Raw genomic sequence first — 22,350 nt, forward strand, 5'->3', positions numbered from 1 at the left:
TGCTGCTTGGCCTGCTGTGTTCATCCAGCTCTACACCTTGTTATCTCAGATTCTCCAGCATCTGCGGTTCCTACTATCTCAGTTCATCTCAATTGTTGTTTGTGGGATCAGCCTGCATGCACTTCAGAAGCAAATCATTAAATGTACAGTACTTTGACATGTTCTTTGAGGGATTGGATAAGATGTTTTATGTATACAAATTTTCCCCTTTCTTCTTCCCTTGTGCTGGCCCAACATGATTCTGTTTTCAGGTGAACCTTCAAACTCTTCAGTGCTTTCTGAAACCGCTCGATAGATAGTTCAATTACTCTTCACAGGCTGGAGTGCAATTGTCACCACGGGAGAATCAGCTGAGACTATCAAACCACTCAAAGAAAGTGGTCTTACTGCCCCCCCCAGGAGAAACAGAACACCACATCATCAAGAGGCAGTTGTAATCACATCCCTCCCCATCTCTATAATCTCCTCCGGTCCTACAATCCTCCAGGAACAGCATCCTGCCAATTACAATCTCCTCAGTTTCAATCACTCCTTCCATTAGCAGCCCTGCTAGGAGTTGCCTCAGCCCAAAGCTCTGGAATTACTCCAGGAATATACTCATTGTTCTCTTAAAGCACTCCTTAAAACCTTTGAACAGCATGTTAGTCATCTAAATATCTCCTTATGCAGCTCAAGCTAAATATTGTCCGATACCACTCCTGTGAAACTTAACAGCAGAAGTAGGCCATTGAGCCCATCGACCTTGCTGCACCATTTTAATGGGATCACGGCTGACCTGATAATTCTCAGCGTCACTTTCCTCCCTGTTCCTATGACCCTATATTACGTTACTGATTAAAAATCTATCACAGCCTTGAATATAGTCAACAACCCAGCCTCCTCTTGCACCCACCCTCCAGGCTTTAAAGAAATGAAAACAAATAAAAGACCAAAAGTAAAAGAGCTGACGTCCCCCAGTTCAGACTCTGTACTGAGGCTCCAGGTCTGCGGATAGGCCCGTGAGCCTGGAGGAGTGGAAGTGCGGGGGGTGGGGAACAGACAACTGCAGGGTCTTGAGTGTTGGATGGGGAACAGGAAGTATGGAATCCGCGTGTCCCTGGGCCCTGGCGGTGGTGGGAGTGGTGGTACCAGCAGCGAAGGCCAGTAACCGAGGCCCCAGAGCCTGTTGCAGAGACCCAGAAGCCTGTTTCATAGAGTCTGGCCAATGTTAAGCAGGGAGTGGAGGAGCAGCAGAGGAGGAACAAGAAGAAGAAAGATGAAACCTGCTGCAGTAAAATCGTGCATTATACTGAGTGTTTCAAGATGGCACTGGAGCATGGCAACACCCTGCATGTAAGATGTGAAAAAACACTTCACTGTATTTTTATATATACGTGAGACAAATAATCTAAATCTAAAATCATCCTGTTGCGAGAGAATATAATCTCAGCGGGTTCCAAATGTCCCGTTAAATGAAGGAAGGGTTGATTGATGAGCTAACCTGCCCTATCCAAGTGACCCTTCAAAGGTAGGGGGCATTCAAATGATGTGAAGCTTACAGGAACCTAGGCCCTGTCAAAACCCACTGATGTGATGAGACTGGAGGCCAAGCTGCTCCATCCTTTGTTAGGCTGTAATCATTGATCCTCTGAAGATAGCACCTGGCTGTTTGGGAAGCTGCCAGAAACAGAGCCATTCTGGATTTAAAACACTCTTTCTAAACCCAGTCCCAAGGACTCTTCAATGTTTTACGCAATTGTTTCACTGACTTTCTGCACCACGCAGTTAGAGAACAGATTAATCGCTCTTCCTTTCTACTTCAGCAAGATCCAATCTCTTGATTGTTCATCTAAATCGGTCAGCACAATTGCTCATTACTCAATGTGTACCAGTGTCCTGGCCTTGTGAGTATTAAAGGCAAATTAGAAATTCCCACTCTTGCTATTCCCCACAAATTCCTCAGATCTCTCTGGCTAGCCATTTAATTCCAACTTCACAAAAGCAGACAGCAGTGTGGACTAAGATTATTCAACCTCCAGAGCTAGCCTGGAGTCTCCAGGAATTGAAGATTACTTTCTTGCAGCCAGTAAAGCAGGGGAATCAGTGTGGCACTCGATGAATGTTCAAGGCACACAACCATACCCATCTCCTCCCCACATAGCCATGAGTCATAACACCAGACCCACAGGGAGACAACATTTTCGGAAGGTAATGATAGAAGTATTCCCTGTAGCACAGATGGGGTATCCTAACTGGCATGAAGCTGCGGTGTTCCCATCCGTAGTGACCTACTTTAAGACTAGGCCAAGGCTCTCACCACATAGAAGCAGGGCTTGAACTTAAATGTAAAACTGGTGCCCCAATTTGCTTCTGGAATCAGGATGCCTGCACAAATGTCCGAACGCTGACTGTCAAATCACAAGTGACAGACTGATCAGGAAGGGCCAAAGGGCCTTAGAGCACAACAGAAAAACCAGCTGTGAAATCCCTGTGGACCAGGAGGGAGCAAAGGACCCCGAGGCGTCCCAGATTCTCCCATCGAGCCTGCCCACCCCTGCCTCTTGCTCACCCCTCGGGGCACTGGCATCAGCTACCTCAGTCCTTGCCCTATGTTAACTTGATGCCAAACACTGGTCCTTTGATCACCAGCCTCCTACTAACCCAACTTCCCACTCCCAGCCAGGTGTTACTGCATTATTTAATAGTGGCCCTGAATACAGCAAAAATCAAGTCATGATAAAAAGCCGTGGAGATAAGCACAATCTGTGGACGGATTGTTCCGCGCCACGCTGACTGTACCAGGGCTGATAGTAGCGGTAATTTTTATTCATTAGATATGTTAATTGGAGGGAGTTAATGAAGACTTAAAGGAAACCGGCTGCACGGGTGCAGGTTTTATCACACTGAAGTCAGAAGTCCGCTGTAGCGGAGAATAGAAATCAGCAGCAGTCCGAGTATGAGGCATTGGAGCATGTCATCACCAGCTGCCACGGAGACAGAGTGATTAATTGATTGTTTCTTCTGGCGTCAGGTTAACAGGAATCTGCAGGTGACTTTCAGTCCGTTTCTCCCTCACTGGCTGTGCTGAGTTGTTGCGCTTACCAAGGTGAGAGATGGCAGATTCAAAAGCAAACATGAAAATCTGCATTGATAAAGTTCCATGATAAAGACAAACTTGCATTCACCAGATACAGCCTCTTTCAGGATCTCCCAAAGCTCTTTACTGGCACTTTTTGAAGTGTATTCATTATTGCAATGTAGGAAACATGGCAGCTAATTGCACACAGCAAGGTCCCACAAACAGCAAGGAGATAATGACCAGACCATCTGCTTCAAATGATGTTGGTTGAGGGATAGGAATTGGCCAGGGCACTGGAGAGAATGCCCATGCTCTTCAGAATGTGTCTTGATTATCTCCTGACAGGGTAGGTGCAGCCTTGTTTCAAGACTTATCAGAAAAGCAGTACCTCTGACAGTGTGGCACTCCCTACAAACTGCAGTGAAGCATCAGCAGGAATAGGCGTGTTCAAGCCCTTGGAATGGCATTTAAACCCAAACCCCTCTGATAGCATCTGGATGAGCTGTTAACTGAGCAGGGGCTGATTGTAGAATCCCATGTGCTTAAGGGAAAGTTGGGATTTGAAAAGGAACTTGGGTGGCAGGAATGGCAAGGACATTTTATTCCTAATTCTCCCAACGGCCACCTAATTCCACATGGAACGGTACAGTGGCTCAGTGGTTAGCATTGCTGCCTCACAGCACCAGGGACCCCCGTTTGATTCCTCCCTCGGGTGGCTGTCTGTGTGGACTTTACACGTTCTCCCCATGTCTGTGTGGGTTTCCTCTGGGTGCTCCAGTTTCCTCCCACAGTCCAAAGATGTACAAGTTAGATGGATTGGCCATGGGGAATGCAAGGTTACAGGAACTGGGTAGAGAGGTGGGTCTGGGTGGGATGCTGCAGACTCGATGGGCTGAATGGCCTCTTTTGGTACTGTAGGGATTCTATGATTCTATTATCAGCCAGCTGGTGATTATTCCCCATCTGTGCTTGGATGCTGCACACTGGCCAACCAGCTGGCTAGGGCATCACGTTGAGCCTGATTCTGTTTCTGCTCAGCCTGTGTGCTCCCCCACCCCACTCCTCAAATGTTGCCATGTGCGGACTTCTCAGGAAAGACTCGGCAGCCCTGTAAAGCAGAAACCCTACCCAACTAAAAAAAAACATGGAAACAAATGTCAGGTACCCTGGTTCTGACCAAGCTAGTCAGCACAGACTGGGGATCACAGCTCACCAGCATCCTATTGGTGTTTGTGTTGTAACACTGCAGGCGTTAGTTTACCCATCGGACATTTAGATACATTATGAAACTAAGTGAAGTTAAACACAGCAACACAGAAAATAGGTGCAAGAGTAGACCATTCAGCCCTTCAAACCTATTCTGCCATTCGTTATGATCATAGCTGATCATCTAACTGAATCACAGAATCCCTTCGGTGTGGAAGCAGGCCATTTGGCCCATCAAGTCCACACCGACCCTCCAAAGAGCATCCCACCCAGACCCATGCCCTCCTACCCTGTCCCTCTAACTCTACTTTGTATGGCTAATCCACTTAGTCTGCTCATCCCAGGACACTATGGGCAATTTCCCATGGCCAATCCACCTAACCTACATATCTTTGAACTGTGGAAGGAAACCAGAACACCCAGCAGAAACGGGGAGAACGTGCAAACTCCACACAGACAGTCGCTGGAGGCTGGAGTTGAAAAAAAAACAGAAATTGCTGGAAAATTGCAGGTCTAGCAGCATCTGTGGAGAGAAATCTGGAATTGAAACCAGGTCTCTGGTTCTGTGATGCAGCAGTGCTAACCAGGGAGCCACTGTGCCACCCCCATCACTAATTAGAGTTAACAGTGGTGAGCATCAAACCAATGATTGCCATAAAGTAATACATATGGGGAGATTGTGCAAACTCCACACAATCACCCAAGGATGGAATCGAACATGGGTCCTTTGTGCTCTGAGGGAGCCACTGAGCCACCATGCTGTCTGTAACTGCTCCTGCTTTTCCTCCATATCCCTTTGGCTCCAAGTTCTCTATCTAACTCTTTCTTGAAATCATACAATCATCTGGCCTCGACTGCTTTCTGTGGTAGTGTATTCCAGAGGCTCACCACTCCTTGGTTTACACCGTGTCCTAAGACTGTGACCTCAGATACTGCAATCCCCTGACTTGGAAACATCCTTCCTGCATCCACACTATCTAGTCCTGTCAGAATTTTAGGTTTCTACAAGATTCCCCTCGTCATTCTTATTAACTCCAACAAATATAATTTTTACCACATCAAGCTCTTGTCATACATCACTTCCTCCATTCCAGGAATCAGCCTGGTAAACCTTCACTGCATTCCATCTGTATTGCTAACATCCACCCTCATACAAGGAGGCCAAAACTACACGTAATATTCCACTAAGATCTGTATAATTGCAGATAGATATTCCCTCTTGCTATGAAGGCCAACATACCATTTGCCTTCTTTACCATGTGCTACATCCATATGCTTACCTTCACTGTATGATGGTGTACAATACCCAGGTCTCGTCGAACACTCCCCTCTCTCAGTTTATAACAACGTTTTTCAAAGACCGCGACTTCCCCCCCCTCGGTGCTCGAGAATGCCCTCGACCGTGTCTCCTGCATTTCCCGCAACTCATCCCTCGCACCCCCTCCCCGCAATAACAACCAAAACAGAATCCCCTTCATCCTCACGTACCACCCCACCAACCTCCGGATCCAATGCATCATCCTCCGACACTTCCGCCATCTGCAATCCGACCCCACCACCAAAGACATTTTTCCCTCCTCACCCTTATCTGCTTTCCGGAGGGACCACTCTCTCCGTGACTGCCTTGTCCGCTCCACACTCCACTCCGGCCCCACCTCACCCGGCATTTTCCCTGCAACCGCAGGAAGTGCTACACCTGCCCTTACACCTACCCCCTCACCCCCATCCCAGGCCCCAAGAAGACTTTCCACATCAAGCAGATGTTCACCTGCACCTCTGCTAATGTGGTATACTGCATCCGCTGTTCCCGTTGTGGCCTCCTCTACATCGGGGAAACCAAGCGGAGGCTTGGGGACTGCTTTGCAGAACATCTACGCTTGGTTCGCACTAAACAACTGCACCTCCCAGTCGCAAACCATTTCAACTCCCCCTCCCATTCCTCAGACGACATGTCCATCCTGGGCCTCCTGCAGTGCCACAACGATGCCACCCGAAGGTTGCAGGAACAGCAACTCATATTCCGCTTGGGAACCCTGCAGCCCAATGGTATCAATGTGGACTTCACAAGCTTCAAAATCTCCCCTCCCCCTACCGCATCCCAAACCAGCCCAGCTCGTCCCCGCCTCCCTAACCTATCCTTCCTCCCACCTATCCCCTCCTCCCACCTCAAGCCCCACCCCCATCTCCTACCTACTAACCTCATCCCGCCCCCTTGACCTGTCCGTCCTCCCGGTAACTCCCCACCTACACGCACCTTTACTGGCTCCATCCCCGTCTCTTTGACCTGTCTGTCTCCTCTCCACCTACCTTCTTCTCTATCCATCTTCTATCCGCCTTCCCCTTTCTCCCTATTTATTTCAGAATCCCCTTCCCCTCCCCCATTTCTGAAGAAAGGTCTAGGCCCGAAACATCAGCCTTCCTGCTCCTCTGATGCTGCTTGGCCTGCTGTGTTCATCCAGCTCTACACCTTGTTATACCAGATTCTCCAGCATCTGCAGTTCCTACTATCTCTAATAATCCACCTTCCTGTTTTTGCTACCAAAATGGATAACCTCACATTTATCGACATTACACTGCATCTGCTATGCATTTGTCCAGTCAGTCAACTCACCCAAATCACAATGAAACATCTCTGCATCCTCCTCACACCTCACCGCACCCCCCTCACCCCGCTCCCTCATCCAGGTTTGTCATCTGCAAAACAGAAATATGCCCTCATCCAGCACTAAATGATATCTGCAGAAGGAAGCCATTACTTGTGGATTGTGCTGGTAATTCAGCAAACTGTATTGAAATCAGGTCTACACACCAGTCAGTGAACACTAACAGGCTTCATTGAACATAACTATATATGAAAAATGGCAAGACTGAACATCTCAGTACCCTACAGCCTCAGTTACAGTCAGACTTCACTGGGATGTAGCCTTTTTGCCTATGCTCAGCAGCTATTCTTATAAGGTTAACCTTTTATTCTATAGTAACAAGCTGCCATCAATACTGCCTAAATGCCTTTATTATGTCTCTAGTTGAGAGAGCGAGTGTGAGACTCTGCGAGAGCAAGGGGTTGAAAGGGAGGTGTTGGTGGGAGGGGGGTGTAAGCAGAGAGCGCGAGAGAGAGAGAGAAAGAGACAGAGAGCGCGAGAGAGAGAGAGAGAGACACACACACACATACACACTCACACACACACACACACGCTCATGCACACAAATGAAAGAGCGAAAAACAGTAATAGCACCACTGAGCAAGAAAAAGTAGCCGTACTACAAAAGGAAGAGAGAGAGAATACATGCACACAGAACTGTGCGCGTGTGTGTGGGGGAGGATAGTGAAAGACCAAGAGACAAAACACAAGGGAATGAGACAGGTTGAGAGCGAGAGAGAGATATTATTAGGTGATTACAGGCACAGTTTAGTTATTTTAATCAGAGTTTAATCAGAGTTATTGTGGTGCAAGCTGGTCTCAGTACAAACACGTTGTCTCAGTTTTATACAGATTGAGAGGCTGAACAAATGCCAATGCATACCATCCATTTTTGGTGTTCTGCTTATTTTGGCCTTATATAACAACTATGGGTGACATCTGGCCAACTCTGTGGAACAGGGGAGTAAGTACGGCACTGATCCAGCACACCTCAAACAAAACAGTTTCACTTATTCTTTATCCTTTGGCATACACCCACACAAAAGAAGTATTCCTTGCCACGTTGAGATTTCTCAACTAATTTAAAGTGAACAATGCTCCAAGCTGACACAATGAAATGGGCTTCCACCACACTCATTGCTGAAGGCAGCAAATGAAAATCACTCAGAGATACCAATTATGTTAAAATAAGAGATGCCAAATCTTACTACAAGGGATTACTAAAGCTACCTTAATGATTTTGTGCTCAGGAAAAGCAGCACAAGTGCATTCAGCGCACACACACAGTATCTCAGAAATTTGTTTTAATTCAAATGTGGTAGCGTCGCTGGCTGGGCATTTCTTGCCCATCCCTAGTTGCCCTTGAGCAGGTGGTGGTGAGATGCCTTCTTGATCCACTGCAGTCCACCTGCTGTGGGTTGACCCACGATGCCATTAGGGAGGGAATTCCCAGATTTCGACCCAGTGACAATAAAGAATAGTGACATATTTCCAAGTCAGGATGGTGAGTAGCTTGGAGGGGAACTTGCAAATGGTGGTGTTCCCATGTATCTGCTGCACTTGTCCTTTTAGATGGAAGTGAATTTGGAAGGTGCTGTCTGAGGATGTTTCCTGAATTTCTGCAGAGCATCCTGTAGATAGTGGCAGCAGTGTGCACTGAGCATCGGTGTTGGAGGGAATGGATGTGGTGCCAATCAGGCAGGCTGCTTTATCCTGGATGGTTTCAATCCTCAAGTGTTGTTGGAGCTGCACCCATCCAGGCAAGTGGGGAGTATTCTACCACATTCCTGACTTGTGCCTTGTAGGTGGTGGACAGGGAATCATGAGGTCAGTTACTCACCACAGTATTCCCAGCCTCTGACTTGCTGTTGTAGCCACTGCTTACGTGGTGAGTCCAGTTGAGTTTCTGGTTGACAATAACCCCAAGGGTGTTGACAGTGGGGGATTCAGTGGTGGTAACATCATTGAATGTCAAGGGGCAGTGGCTAGATTGTCGCTTACAGATGGTCATTGCAAGGCGTTTGTGTGGTGCAAATGTTACTCGCCACTTGTAAGCTCAAGAACTGCAATGGTGGAGAAACAGGCCATTCGACCCATTCTGTCTACACTGGCTCTTCAATGAGCAGTATGATTTAGTGCCGTTCTTCTGCCTTGACCCCGTACCCTTGCACTTTGTTTCTATTGAAAAAAAAAATCACCTGATTCCCTCACGGAGACCTGAATTGACTATGCCTTTAGCACACTTCCAAGCAATACCCTCCAGACCTGAACCATTCATTGCGTGAGGTCATCCACTGGAAGGATATTCACTAAGAATATTAATTTCATTCCAAAAGTGCATGGAAGCCCCCGTGTTGATTTACTGCTGGCCCTTATACAAAGGCTGTAATGTTTATCTTTTTAAACATTATTTCTTATTTTTCTAACTTATACTATGAATCACTGGCAGTCAATGTAACTTGCTTTTTCTTTATTTCTCTATTTTTGTGTCTAAGATTTGTACCTGGTACTTTGTGGTGTTGTGTGGTGTGACATTTTAAACTTTTCACTATACTCCTGTACTTGGGTACACATGACAGTAAACTTAATTGTAAATTCTAAAAGTAAGAATGCAGAAATGAATTCCTCTGTTACTATGAACGGCCCAGATAAAATGTTTATGTGTGATTAGAGCTTTGAAAGACCAGAGGTTTAGATACTGCAATTTCCATTAATTTTTCCTTGATGAGATGTATGCATTACTGGCAAGGTCATCATTTATTACCCATCCTTTATGATCCTGGAGAAGATAATGGTGAGCTGACTTCTCAAGAAACTGTAGTTCATTGGTGTAGGTGTATCCACGGTTAACGGAGGTACAGAGTTCCAGGTTTTTGAACCAGTGGCAATGAAGAAACCACAAAACAAGATGGCGCATGACTTGGAGGGGATCTTGCAAGTGATCCCATGTGCCTGTTAGCTCAGGGCTACCCAAGGCTTTTCGTATGTTGGAGCAGAGAGGGTACCACATTTACATTTTTCTCACTGAGGTTGGTGAACAAATTTCTGAACGATAGGATCTGGAACAACGGTAAATATGAACTGTGGACAAAAACGGTTCCTGAGTAATAACTTGATCATAATTATGACCATTAAAAAAATGTGGCAAGCAGCAGAAATAACTAATGCAACCTTTTTTCCCGCTTTTTAGCGAAGAAGCGGAGATGAAAAGAAAACGATTAGGCTCCAAATGCTAATTACTAGAGAAGGTTGGGGACCAGGCCTGAGCTGAAGAGTCAAGTAACACAGAGCCTGGTTCACCTCTTGTGCAGCACAGTCTAAGGTGGTCTCAGATCTGGATGCATCTTGGCTTGGTACAGTAACCACTCTACCCAGGACCGTAAGAAACTACAGAGCTATGAAGACAATAAAAACCGAAAGAACTGTGGATGCTGTAAATCAGGAACAAAAACAGAAGTTGCTGGAAAAACTCAGCAGGTCTGGCAGCATCTGTGAAGAAAATGTCAGAGTTAACGTTTCGGGTCCAGTGACCCTTCATCAGAACTCACTGGAGTTGTGAACATATCCCAGTCCATCAGGCAAGCCAACCTTCCATCCATTGACACCATCTATGTGCCTTGCTGCCTTGGGAAGGCAGCCAACATAATCAAAGACCCCTCCCACCTCGATTATAATCTCTCCCAACCTCTTCCGTTGGCCAAAAGATACAAAAGCTTAAACACATGTACAAACAGATTCAAGAACAGCTTCTTCCCCACTGTTGTTAGACTTCTGAATTGGTCTCTCAAACTTTTAATTTAATGTTGATCATGCTCTTTGTGCACCTCCTCTGCAGCTATAACACTGTAATCTTTGCTCTGTTCTATTGCCCTAATGCACTTTGTATGGTATGATCTGCCTCTGCTGCACGCAAAACAAAACGTCACTGTACCTAGGTACATGTGACAATAATAAATCAAATCAAATCAGTGCGGGTGGCCTTTCAGCTAGAGATTTCCTCCTCCCACAGCCAGGTTTGTGGAGGCAGGAGAACAAGGGTGGGGAGTGGGGGTGTATCCACTCAGCCTTACGCACATATCCACCCAGCCATTCATACCCACTCACTAAGGGGTCTATCAGCAGCAAATGCGGGTCACAAGGGGCAGGTCTCCTTGTCGGATCATCCAGTTTACACTTACATGTATTTTGAATGCCAGCTCAGCATGCCGCATTGTGACCTATGGACCACTGGAGAAGCCTGGCCTGGGTGGTAGAGTTTGGAGAGTGCTGTTGGAAGTGGTTGTGAACCAGCAGCAGATAGTACACAGTGCTGACACTGTGGCCTGTGTTGGATCACTGAGCGTTGAAGGCGCTGGCTGGGTTGCTCATTAAGTGGTCTGCTGTTTCACCAGTTTGAACTCACCATGAAAGGGCATTCTGATTGACAGAGCCAAGACATGGCTGTGATTCCACTCACAGCAGCTGTAATCCTGGCTGATGTGGTGTGAGCGCAAATGCCCCGCTGCATGCCAGGTGTTTGGATAGGTACTTGCTGCATTCACATATACCGGACCTGGGAATGCTGGGAGGGCACATTCTTTGCATGGGTATGGGCATTGCAGAAAAAGTGGCAATTATTGCCTATTCCTAATTACCTTCAGGACAATTGTCTTGAGGCTTCTTGGACCACTGTCTTCCTATGAGGTAAAAATAAAGTTTGAGATATTAACTCAGAAAATATGTCCAAGTCAAGAGATGATTGTGATGGCAATGCCACGCAACTTGTAAACCAGAGGCCCTGACTAATGTATTGGGCTACACTAGATCAAATCCCACAAGTTCCAGCTGGTGGAATTTAAAGTCAATTCGTAAATTTTAAATACAAAGCAAGCCTGTGATACGTATGATTGCTGTAAAAAGAAACTCAAATGGTTCATTCATTTCGCTTAAGGGAAGGAAAAATGCAGTCTTTACCCGGCCTGCATAATGTGGCTCCAGACCACAGCACCCTGACTGGTTCTTAACTGACCTCTTGAAATGGCTCTCGCAAGCCACGCAGTTCAATGACAATGAGAGATGGTCTTGCCATATTGTATGACAGAATCAATTGAAAAGAGATGGTGTGGTTCTGGAGGTGTTGGTGTTCCCATATGCATGCTGGCCCTTGTCTTGGTGGTGCTGGAGGTTTAGTCAGTACTACCAAAGAAACCTGGACAAGATACCCACTTTAGGATAACAAGGTGCAGAGCTGGATGAACGCAGCAAGCCAAGTAGCATCATAGGAGCAGGAAGGCTGACGTTTCGGGCCTAGACCCTTCATCAGAAATCCTGATGAAGGGGCCTGTTCCTATGATGCTGCTTGGCCTGCTGTGTTCATCCAGCTCTGCACTTTGTTGTCTCAGATTCTCCAGCATCAGCAGTTCCTACTATCTCTCACCCACTTTAGGATGTTCTTCTTGTCCTCTATTCTCATGGAAATAATTCCAACATATTTGATTTTGTGTTTGCTCATGCTATAGCTTGTTTCTTTCTAGGTCATGCCGAGTTTCCAGTCGGGGAATAGAGGGAAGCAGAGATGCTGAGATTATTGTATGTCCAAGGTCATAAAGTTTCACAGCAGTGGGCTCATTGGAAAAAGTGGGGAGGTGCTCAAAGTTCAAAGTATTGTCATGGTAACATCATTGGATAAAGACAGGGTGGTAGTGGGTGGGCAAAGTCGAGGATTTTATCTGATTTATACAGGCAACACTGACATGGGGCGTGGAGTGCAAAAATGGTTCTGTTTTGCAGTTGTTTTCACCTCTCACCTTACTGCACTGATACAAAGGAAAATAAAGACACACATCAAAGAAATGAAAGGACGAGACCTGTGGATCTCTCATGAGTGACAACAATGACAGGAAGCTTGCTCTGGGCTGTCTGGCCAAATTTAATCTCTTTTTCATTTCTCTATCAGTCCTCCCTTCCCATCCCCAGTGGTCACAATGGCTTTGTCAGTAGTTTCCAGCAGCGCATCCTGCCTCACCGTGCTCAGTCCCTGTTGTCAGAGCATTTCAGTTCAGCCACATCCTGCCTGTCTTTGGCCAGTCCCCATTTACATCTATCAGGTTCACAAAGAAGAATCAGAGGCAGCCCTGTGGCTCAGAGATTAACGCTGCTGCCTCACAGCACCAGGAACCCGGGTTTGATTCCATCCTTGGGCACCTTGAACAGTTCTCAGAGTTCAACTGAGTGCTGAAGATCTGCGATTTTTGAAATAGTTTCTCTTAACAGAATTTTGAAAGGCTTCATCAAGTAAAAACTAGTAATAGCATTGACAAAGGTCCACTTTTCACCTTCAGATATCTTTCTGTATTGCCAGCAATGTTAAAGGACCACAAGCACACAACTGAGCACTGGATATTTTACCCTGAATTGATTTGCTGGAGGATGTTTTGAGAAGGTTTGGTGGTCTATGGGGAATAGTAGGATTAACTGAATGGTCATGGGTGGAGTTTGCACATTCTCCCTGTGCCTGCGTGGGTTTCTTCTGGGTGCTCTGGTTTTATCCCATACAGTCTAAAGATGTGCAGGTTAGCTGGATTGGCCATGAGAAATGCAGAGTTACTGGGGTGGGATGATCTTTGGACGGTCTCTGTGGACTCAATGGGCTGAATGGCCTGCTTCCACACTGTAGGGCTTCTATGACTCTACAGCAAGGATCATGAAATGGTGAGGGTCCCTTTAAACAGTGCTTGGAATCGACACCAATACCATACCAATTTCCTTAGAGCAGGACACTGTCAGGAGACGGCATTAGTTGAAGAACTAGATTGCTGTGAAGTTTATTTAATGAGCATTGGTCAGGAATTTAAGTGGCAGGCAGCTGTTTAGTAAGGAAAGCTTGAGTAGGCTGGGGCTAAACTCATTGGAGTTTCAAAGAATAAGAGGCAACTTTCTTGAAACTTAAGATGCTGAAAGAGCTTTACAGGATAGATGATGAGCTAATATTTCCCTTCATAGGGGAATTTAAAACTATGGGGTGTAGTTTAAAAATAAGGCAGAGATGAAGAGGAATTTCTTCTCTCCAAGTGTCATTAATTTTCAGAATGCTCTTTCCCAGCAAGCAGTGAAGGCTGGATTAGTCAGATTTTTACCTAGCATGGGAGTCAAGGGTTAAAGGAGAACAGGGAGGAAGATGACATTAAAGCCACAATCAGATTAGCCATGATCTTACTGAATGACAAAGCTTTCATCATATTTCTTATGATCTCATTAACAAATCTACAGGCGGCTGCTGGTTTCAACTCTTTTACCAAGATGGTGTCTTGCGCTAAACATAGGCCAAACCAGCATTTCAGCTGAAGACCCCATCTGGTTCTGCCTGGACACTCTGAATGCCTCCAATACTGGATAAAAACCGCTTGCATTGTCTGGTCATTATTGCACTGTTGCTTTTGGGATACTGCTGTATAGAAACTGCCTGTGTTGTTTCCCAAATTGCCTTACCAAAAAAAAAAAAAATTGCCATTGGTTATGAAGTGTTTTGGAACATCCTGAGGTTGCAAATAACAAAGGCGCTATACAAATGCAAGTCTGTAGACCACAAAACTCGCAAACCAAACCAGTCAGAAATTCAAGCTCAAATAGGAGTGAGTTGCCCATGGGCTTAGAGACTGCCTTGCCTTAATCACAGCCTGGACACTCACTGCTCAGCTACACTGTCTATTAAAACAAGTTTACCACTGGGTTAAGACATTTGACTGACACAAGAATATTATAGATTCCTGAGCTTTCCAGACAAAGAAATCCCTGGATTCAGCAGATGGGAGGAAAACTTAATGAGGTTGGTCAATGATGGTTAGCTCTCTCTGTAATTTTAGCTCTGTCCTATTCGCACCTACTGCACACCACAGTGCTGGGATTGGTCTTGTGTTGCACTGTGATTGTACGCTAGGGTGCTGGGAGTTCAGGGGTCACTAATCAACACAGCTCTTCCGACTTTAATTGGTGTCTGAGGACTCGATTAAATGAGGAAAGAAGCAGGCTGTTTCCACAAAACAGTCGTGTAAGGTGAAGAAAAAAAGTGTGTATGCACATGTGTAAGAGGCAGACAGGAAGAAAAGAAAGACAGAGAGAGAGAGGAAGAAAGGGAGGGAAAGAGCCACATTGAGAAGGGAACACAAGAGAAGATGTGGAGACAGAGTGACAGAGATAGAGAGAGAGATAAACAGAATTAGAGATAATAGCAGATAGAACAAGAAAGTAAGATCCAGATAGGTGAATGCTGACATCTGTATACACCACACAAACAGTAACAGCGAAAATTGAAACAACGGTACTCCGAGTTCAATTTAGAGCTGAAGGTCTGCAATTTTTGAAATAATTTCCCTTAACAGAATTTTGAAAGGCTTCATCAAGTAAAAACTAGCAACAGCATTGACAAAGGTCCACAGCCAAGCCCTTTTTCACCTTCAGATATCTTCCTGTATTGCCAGCAATGTTAAAGGAACACAGGCACACAACTGAGCACTGGATATTTTACCCTGAATTGATTTGCTGGAGAATGTTTTGAGAAGGTTTGGTGGGCTATGGGGAATAGCAGGATTAACTGAATGGTCATTGGCACAGGCACAATGGGTCAAGTAGCCTCCCCTTGTGCGACAGACATTTGATGAGATGAGAAGTTTCCCCAACTTGGCCACCTCGCTGTTAGAGAGTAACATTCTGACAATATAATAAAACGCTGTTGTCTGATATTTACTTAGGTTACTTATAGGTGCAGGATACCTTCAAATGTACAAACCAAACTCAGGAAGTGGTGGAATTTAGGTTAAATTGAGCTCACTGCCTTTACAGAGCTATCATCTCTCCCATGTACCTGACCAAATTGTTGTACACCAAGTGCCAAAAGCATAGAAAAAAAGGTGATATATTAAAGAATTCAAATCGTGGATATTTCTTCAGCCGGGGATGGCTAGGGGTTAAAACGCAGAACTGTCTGCTGCTACCATGCGTTTCATGAAGTCAGAAAATGCTTTGAAAATGAGGAATTTTAAAGTGAATGAGGAGAAAGGAAGGAAAATGGGATGGGGTTCACGGTGGAGAAAAACACCAGTGCAGACTGGCCAAATGGATACTTGTATAACAAGGTGTACAGCTGGATGAACACAGCAGGGCAAGCAGCATCAGAGGAGCAGGAAAGCTGACGTTTTGGGTCTGGACCCTTCTTCAGAAACTTTTCTGAAGAAGGGTCCAGACCCGAATGTCAGCTTTCCTGTTTCTCTGATGCTTCTTGGCCTGTTGTGTTCATCCAGCTCTACACCTTGTTATCTCAGATTCTCCAGCATCTGCAGTTCCTACTATCTCTGTAACAAATGGATACTTGGTGTGTTGGAACATCTGACGATTTGTATAGCTCTGCTTGGCACGCGATACTGTGCCCAGGAACACGCAAAGGTAGCACCACCGTCCAAAGGGGGCAATTCTCCTAGGACAGCTGAGACTCGTATCTTTTCCCTCAGTTTCGTTTCAGAGAGAGGAGAGAAACTCTGGTGATCTTGACATTTCTGTTGTGCTTCCTTTCCTCTGCGAAGATCCCCTGGCGATCCAGAGAGCCCTGGGGTGACAGAGACGCAGGCACGCTAACTTGGGCAATGGAAAGACTCTCTGCTCACCAGAAAGCATTGCCGGTGAAGTCATTTTGTGCAAAGGTATGACTCACTCTCGCCCATTTAATTACTGAGAGTGTTTCTCTCGTGTCTTTCGGTTTGAACGCCTTGTGCTTGTTTATTCAAGCCACCTGCGTCATTCTACCATCTCGTCGCCTCCCTTTATTCAAAATGACAGGCTTAAACTTCTGCTGCAAAACTGAGCTATTGTTCAGGAAGATCCCACTGGCGGAAAAGGATTGGTGCTGCATCCAGAGATGGGGTGTGGGAGACGCTGCGAGATTCCCTTCCAACCAAGGGTGAGCTTAAGCGACTTAAATAATACAAGACCCCGGCATCACTTTAATTTAAAAGCCAAAACGACTGCTGGAAATCGGAGAATACATCAGAAATTGCTGGAAAAGCTCAGCAGGTTTGACAGCACCTTGACTCTGATTTCTCTCCACAGATGCTGCCAGACCTGCACAACTTAAAATTCCTGGTTCTGTTAGCAGGTAGATGTACTCAACCCCACCTTATTCTTCCCTGTGCAAGCATAAATCTATTCGGATCGGTCAAGGCGCCTGTTGGAAATCGTGAAACGTGAGGGGAATTTACTTCCCTGTGAAATCGCTGGTCTCTGGATTTCAAAAATGAAATCTCCAGATAAATGGTGCAATGTGCACTGTCCATGTCTCGGCACTTCCAAGTATAAACCCCCTCAACTTTAGCATGGAATAAGTAGGCCTCCATTTATATGGCATTTTTTGATTAACCTTTTGATGCTTCCAGATAATTAAGTACTTTTGAAATGCAATCACTTGCTGTTATTACAGGAAAAGAAGTGCATGCTGAGCAAGGTCCTCGAGGAGTTTTTAAAAAAACAGGAAGAGTTTAGATACAGCAAATAAGGAGAACCTGTTTTCAGTGGCTGGAAAGTAAATAACCTAAAAGGTTCTGGTTTGATGATTGACGAAAGAAAGAGCGGACGGCATGATGAAAATGTCTCTTGTACAAACCGTATGGTTAGAATTTGAAAGGTACTGTCTGCGAGGGCGGTCGATACAGATTCTGTGATGGCCTTCAAAAAAAAAAGGTAACTGCACAAATTACGTATGGAAGAAAACAAAAATTGCAGGGACATGCCGAAAGAGTGAGAAGTGTGCAGAAATGACTGACTGTCAAAGGAACTGGTGTGGACTCCCATGTGTCAAATGGCTTCCTTCTGCTGTAGCTTTACTGTAATTCTGTGGCAACAAACAGATAACCTTTGGTTAAGGAATAGTTATTAGCCAGGACACCAGGGAGAACTCTGCTGGTTTTCAAGGTAGTGCCGTGGGATGTTTTACATTCCTCCAAGAAAACAGTGGCTCTGTTTAAGGTCTCATTTGAAAGTTGCTACCACTGACAGTGCAGCATGCTATACAAAATTTCAATCTGTAAATTGTTGTAAGAATGAAAATATCAACTGAGCCTCACTCGGAGGATGGATGGGGGAGAACAATACTGCATAGGGACAGGCCCTTCGGCCCTCCAGCCCTCCAAGTCTGAGCAAACACATTTTTGCCCTTCCATACTAAAACTGTCTTCACTTACAGGATCCATATCCCTCTAATCGCTTCCTATTCTTGCATTCGTCTAGATGCTTCCTGAATGCTGCTATTGCGTCTGCTTCCACTGCCCCCTCTGGCAACACGTTCCAACACTCATGACCCTCATATTGCTTATTTGGGGGATCCTGTTGTGCACAAATTGGTCCGACATCGCAAGTGACTAAATATCAAAGCACTTAATTGGCTGCAGAGTACACCGGGACATCCAGAGGTTGGGAAATGCAAATGCAAGCTTTCTTTCCTTTTGTTGACCTATCCAAAAGATCCTCTTGTAATACCCAACAGAATCAAAACTAATTTATCAACAACATAAACTTAACAGAGGTAGGACTGGCCCCCTCAATTACATTTACCAGGACTCGGCACAAGTTGGAGATGATTCTCTCAAATACACAATTATTTCAGCTGTTCAACTTCACTGCTACACATAGGTTAGAAACTTTGTTAGAAGCATGAAATACACTACACGTATACTGTAATTGTCACAATATCAGACGTCACCATAAGTTACAAAATTAAATTGAACCTCCAATGGCTTTCGACAGCTCCAGTCATTTCAAATGTTAATTGTGCCCTATTGTGATATCTGTAATGCACATTCTGTTATAAAGATAACTGCACCTCTTCCTACTTGTACTCTTCACTTCAGGCTCTTCCAGCTGATGACTACATCACTCAAAAGCACTTGAGGAAAAATGAAATCTGGTTCGGCTTTTGAGCCAGGATGAAACAGAACAAGTTCCAGTCATGATAGCTCATTCCTGCTTAACTCTGAAACAGCAGGATGCCCAATCAAGCCACACTCCACAGAGTTGAGCATGTCATCTAGCCTGATACTCCAATGCAGCACTGAGGGAGCTATTATCATGTGACCATTTTTGGGATCTTCCAGGTATAAATTAGCTGTCACATTTCCAACATTACAACAAGCAGACTTCAAAAATACATCATGGGTCACGAGGCACTTTGGGGTGTCCTTACTATATCCATTTCAGTTTGTGTTTTGAAAGCAACCACCCCCCTCCATTTTGTTAACTGCTGCCTGATTTCCAACACCACACCCTTTTCATTTGGTGGTCATTGGGATCAATTTATTGATCCTTAATCCCAAGCTCAGAAAACCAGTGCAGACCGCATGTACCACCACTCTAACCAAGATGAGTCAATTCAAGCAAGGTCAGAGCAGGGAAAAATAGGAAAGCAACATTAATGGCCCCTATGACAGTTATAACAGGTTTGATAGCACAAACAGAAATAAATAATTATATGATACCCATTACGGAGACATAGTTACAAAGTTACCTGAAGCCTCCAGGCTTTTATATTTAGTTGTGTAGTTCCATTAATAAAAGATGAGAACAATTCAGTAGTGAGAAATTATCTTTGCTCAGAGGATCAAGACATCAAAAATCAGTTTGAGTGGAGATAAGAAATAACAAAGGAAATAGCAAAACATGTACAATTTTAATCTTCATGTGGATTGGACAATAAAATTGCCAAGAGTAACCTGGAGTAACAGTATACTCAGAAAAGTTTCATAGAACAAGACTTTATGGAATCAACCAAGAAACAAGCTATTTTATACCTAGCAGTGTGGCACGAGACTGGTTTAATTAATTCCCTCACAATAAAGGATTCTCTAGTTACGAGTGATCATAACATAAAATTTCACACTCAGTTTGAGGGTGAGGAATTTGGGTCTGAGAAATTTAAACTAGTGTCTTAAACTCAAATAAAAGCATTTACAAGGGTTGATGCAGTTGATTAAGGTGGATTTGTAAAACAGATTAATAGTCAGGGCAGTAGATAAACAGTAATAGACATTTAAATATATACAAAAATATATTACATTGAGCAAGAAAGATGCTAGGAGAAGGGTGCACTCTCTGTGGCTAACTAAATAAATTATAGGCAATATAAAATTTAAACAAAAATGGTAGCATGCCACAATTAGTTAAATTGAACAGGCCTTGACCAGCCCTTGTGCCTTCGAACTGTTAACTTAGAGGCTAGGAGCCAAGATGTGGAACGAGATCTTTGCAGGAATGTGAACGATGGAATGATAGGGCTGTTTGTGCAGTAGGTGGCCTTGTGCTGCCTCAATGAGTGACCAATCACCCGCTCAATGAATGAGCATTGTTGTACAGCATCCCCTCCATAGCCAGCAGTCAGATCACTGGCCTGTTCAGTGGAAACTGAGCAGCCATCCTTCCAGAGATCCTGACTCCTACAGCTTCAGACATCACTGCAAGCTTACTAAAAAGATTCAGCATTTTAGGACTGTAAAACTAGTGTTTTAAACCAGAGAAAATTTGCACACTTGTTTAAAGATATGGAAAAAAAAACAATTGAGGAAGTGACGAAGATGATTGATTGAGGGCAAGGCAGTAGATGTTGTCTATATGGACTTTATTAAGGCCTTTGACAAGGTCCCTCATGGTAGGCTAGTCCAGAAGATCAAATCACATGGGAGCCATGGTGAGTTGGCAAATTGGATACAAGATTGGCTGGCCGTAGAAGATAGAGGGTAGTTGTGGAATAGTTTTTCTTCTGATTGGAGGTCTGAGACCTGTGGTGTTCCATAAGAATTAGGGCTGGGAGCTCTTGTGTTTGAATTATAGATATAAATGATTTGGATGAAAATGTCAGTAGTCTGATTAGTAAGCTTGCAGATGGTACGAAAATTGGTGGAGTTCTGGATTATGCAGAAGCATATCAGACGATGCAGTGGGATAAAGATCAGCTGGTAAACTGGTTGGAGAATTTAAACTGAACAAGAGTGAGGTGATGCAATTTGGGAGGTCAAATGCAAGAGGAAAGCATATAGTAAATGGCAGGACTCTTAGAAGCATTGATATACAGAGTGATCTTGGGGTGCAAGTCCATAGCTCCCTGAAAGTGGCAACACAAGTGGATTAGATGATCAAGAAGACATACTGCACTCTTGCTTTCAGTCGGTGCACTGAGTTTAAAGTTGGCAAGTCATGTTGCAGCTGTACAAGACTTAGGTCAGGCCACATTTGGAGTATTGTGTGCAGTTCTGGTCACCACACTATTGGAAGGATTTGGAGACTTTGGAGGGTGCAGAAGAGGTTGACCAGGATGTTGGCTGGATTGGAGTGTATTAGCTACAAGGAGAGGTGGGGCAAACTTGGATAGTTTTTGCTAGAGCGTTGGAGGCTGAGGGGCAACCCAATAGAATATATACAATTATAAGGGCATTGATAAGGTCAATAGTCAGAGTCTTTTTCCCAGGTTGGAAATGTCAAATACAAGAGTGCATAGATTTAAGGTGAGAGAGGGAACATTTAAAAAGATGTGCGAGGAAAGTTTTTTTTCTCCACAGACAGGGTATTAGGGGCCTGGGACACTTCCAGGCAGGTGGTAGAAACAGATACAATAGCAAAGTTTAAGAGGCATGTAGGCAGACGTGAACAGGTGCAGAATAGAAGGATATGGATCATGTGCAGGCAGATGGGATTGATTTAGAATGGGGGCACAGACATGCTGGGCCAAAGGGCCTGTTCCTATGCTGTACTGTTCTATATCCTACATTGATATTCCTAACAGAATATTCAAAGAAAGCCCCTATCTTCAACCCATTGCAACCTGAAAATGCTAACCTCTACTCACCATCTATTAAGTGACTAAATTACCTTTCTTTTCCAGTTGCAACTTTTATACACCGATTGCCAACTGTCTATTCGACTATCTGAGGCATCAATGCAATTCAAGTTGTTCTTGACAACTGCATGTATGCACTTCCCAGCTGAAGCCAATGGAATAGGTTCAGGAGTGAGAACAGTGCCCAATTTCTACCTCCCCTCCCACCTTCCCAAATTAGTTCAGTCACTCCAAGGCTCCTACGTAGCTCCCACCAGGCTGAGGGTTCACTGATTTGACACAGACACATCTGCATTATGTATTCAAGCTTCTGGTTCCATAGTATTAATTAGATTTGACTGTGTCGCACAGAAATAAACAATGAAAAATCTTCTTAAAGGACACTGCAAAGACACCCTTTAATTTCTTTTTAACGTCAGCACCAGACAAAAGCAGCAGGTAGCAACTGCTTGCCAAAGGCATCTCTAATCTAAGCGACAGGGCTTTGTGAGTAGGTGTCCCCAGGAGATAGGATTTGAAGGAATGGGGCAAACAGATTCTCACAATGAAGTGGACAGTTGCATCAAACATCTCTCATTTCAGTTCTGCTGGTGGGGATG

The 22,350-nt window shown here is 44.7% G+C and overlaps 1 protein-coding gene and 1 long non-coding RNA gene across 11 annotated transcripts in view; one reads left to right on the forward strand and one right to left on the reverse strand.

Annotated features, from left to right (window-relative positions):
• Window positions 1-22,350, reverse strand: part of LOC109930527 (receptor-type tyrosine-protein phosphatase delta-like) — a 458,059-nt gene that overhangs the window by 429,645 nt on the left and 6,064 nt on the right. The window lies entirely within an intron of this gene.
• Window positions 16,645-19,685, forward strand: LOC125486455. Its single transcript, XR_007265112.1, has 3 exons — window positions 16,645-16,834; window positions 16,984-17,255; window positions 17,351-19,685. It is a non-coding gene; the product is annotated as an uncharacterized LOC125486455 (long non-coding RNA).

This window comes from Rhincodon typus, chromosome 29 (assembly GCF_021869965.1).
Source record: "Rhincodon typus isolate 14 chromosome 29, sRhiTyp1.1, whole genome shotgun sequence".
Lineage (NCBI taxonomy): Eukaryota > Metazoa > Chordata > Chondrichthyes > Orectolobiformes > Rhincodontidae > Rhincodon > Rhincodon typus.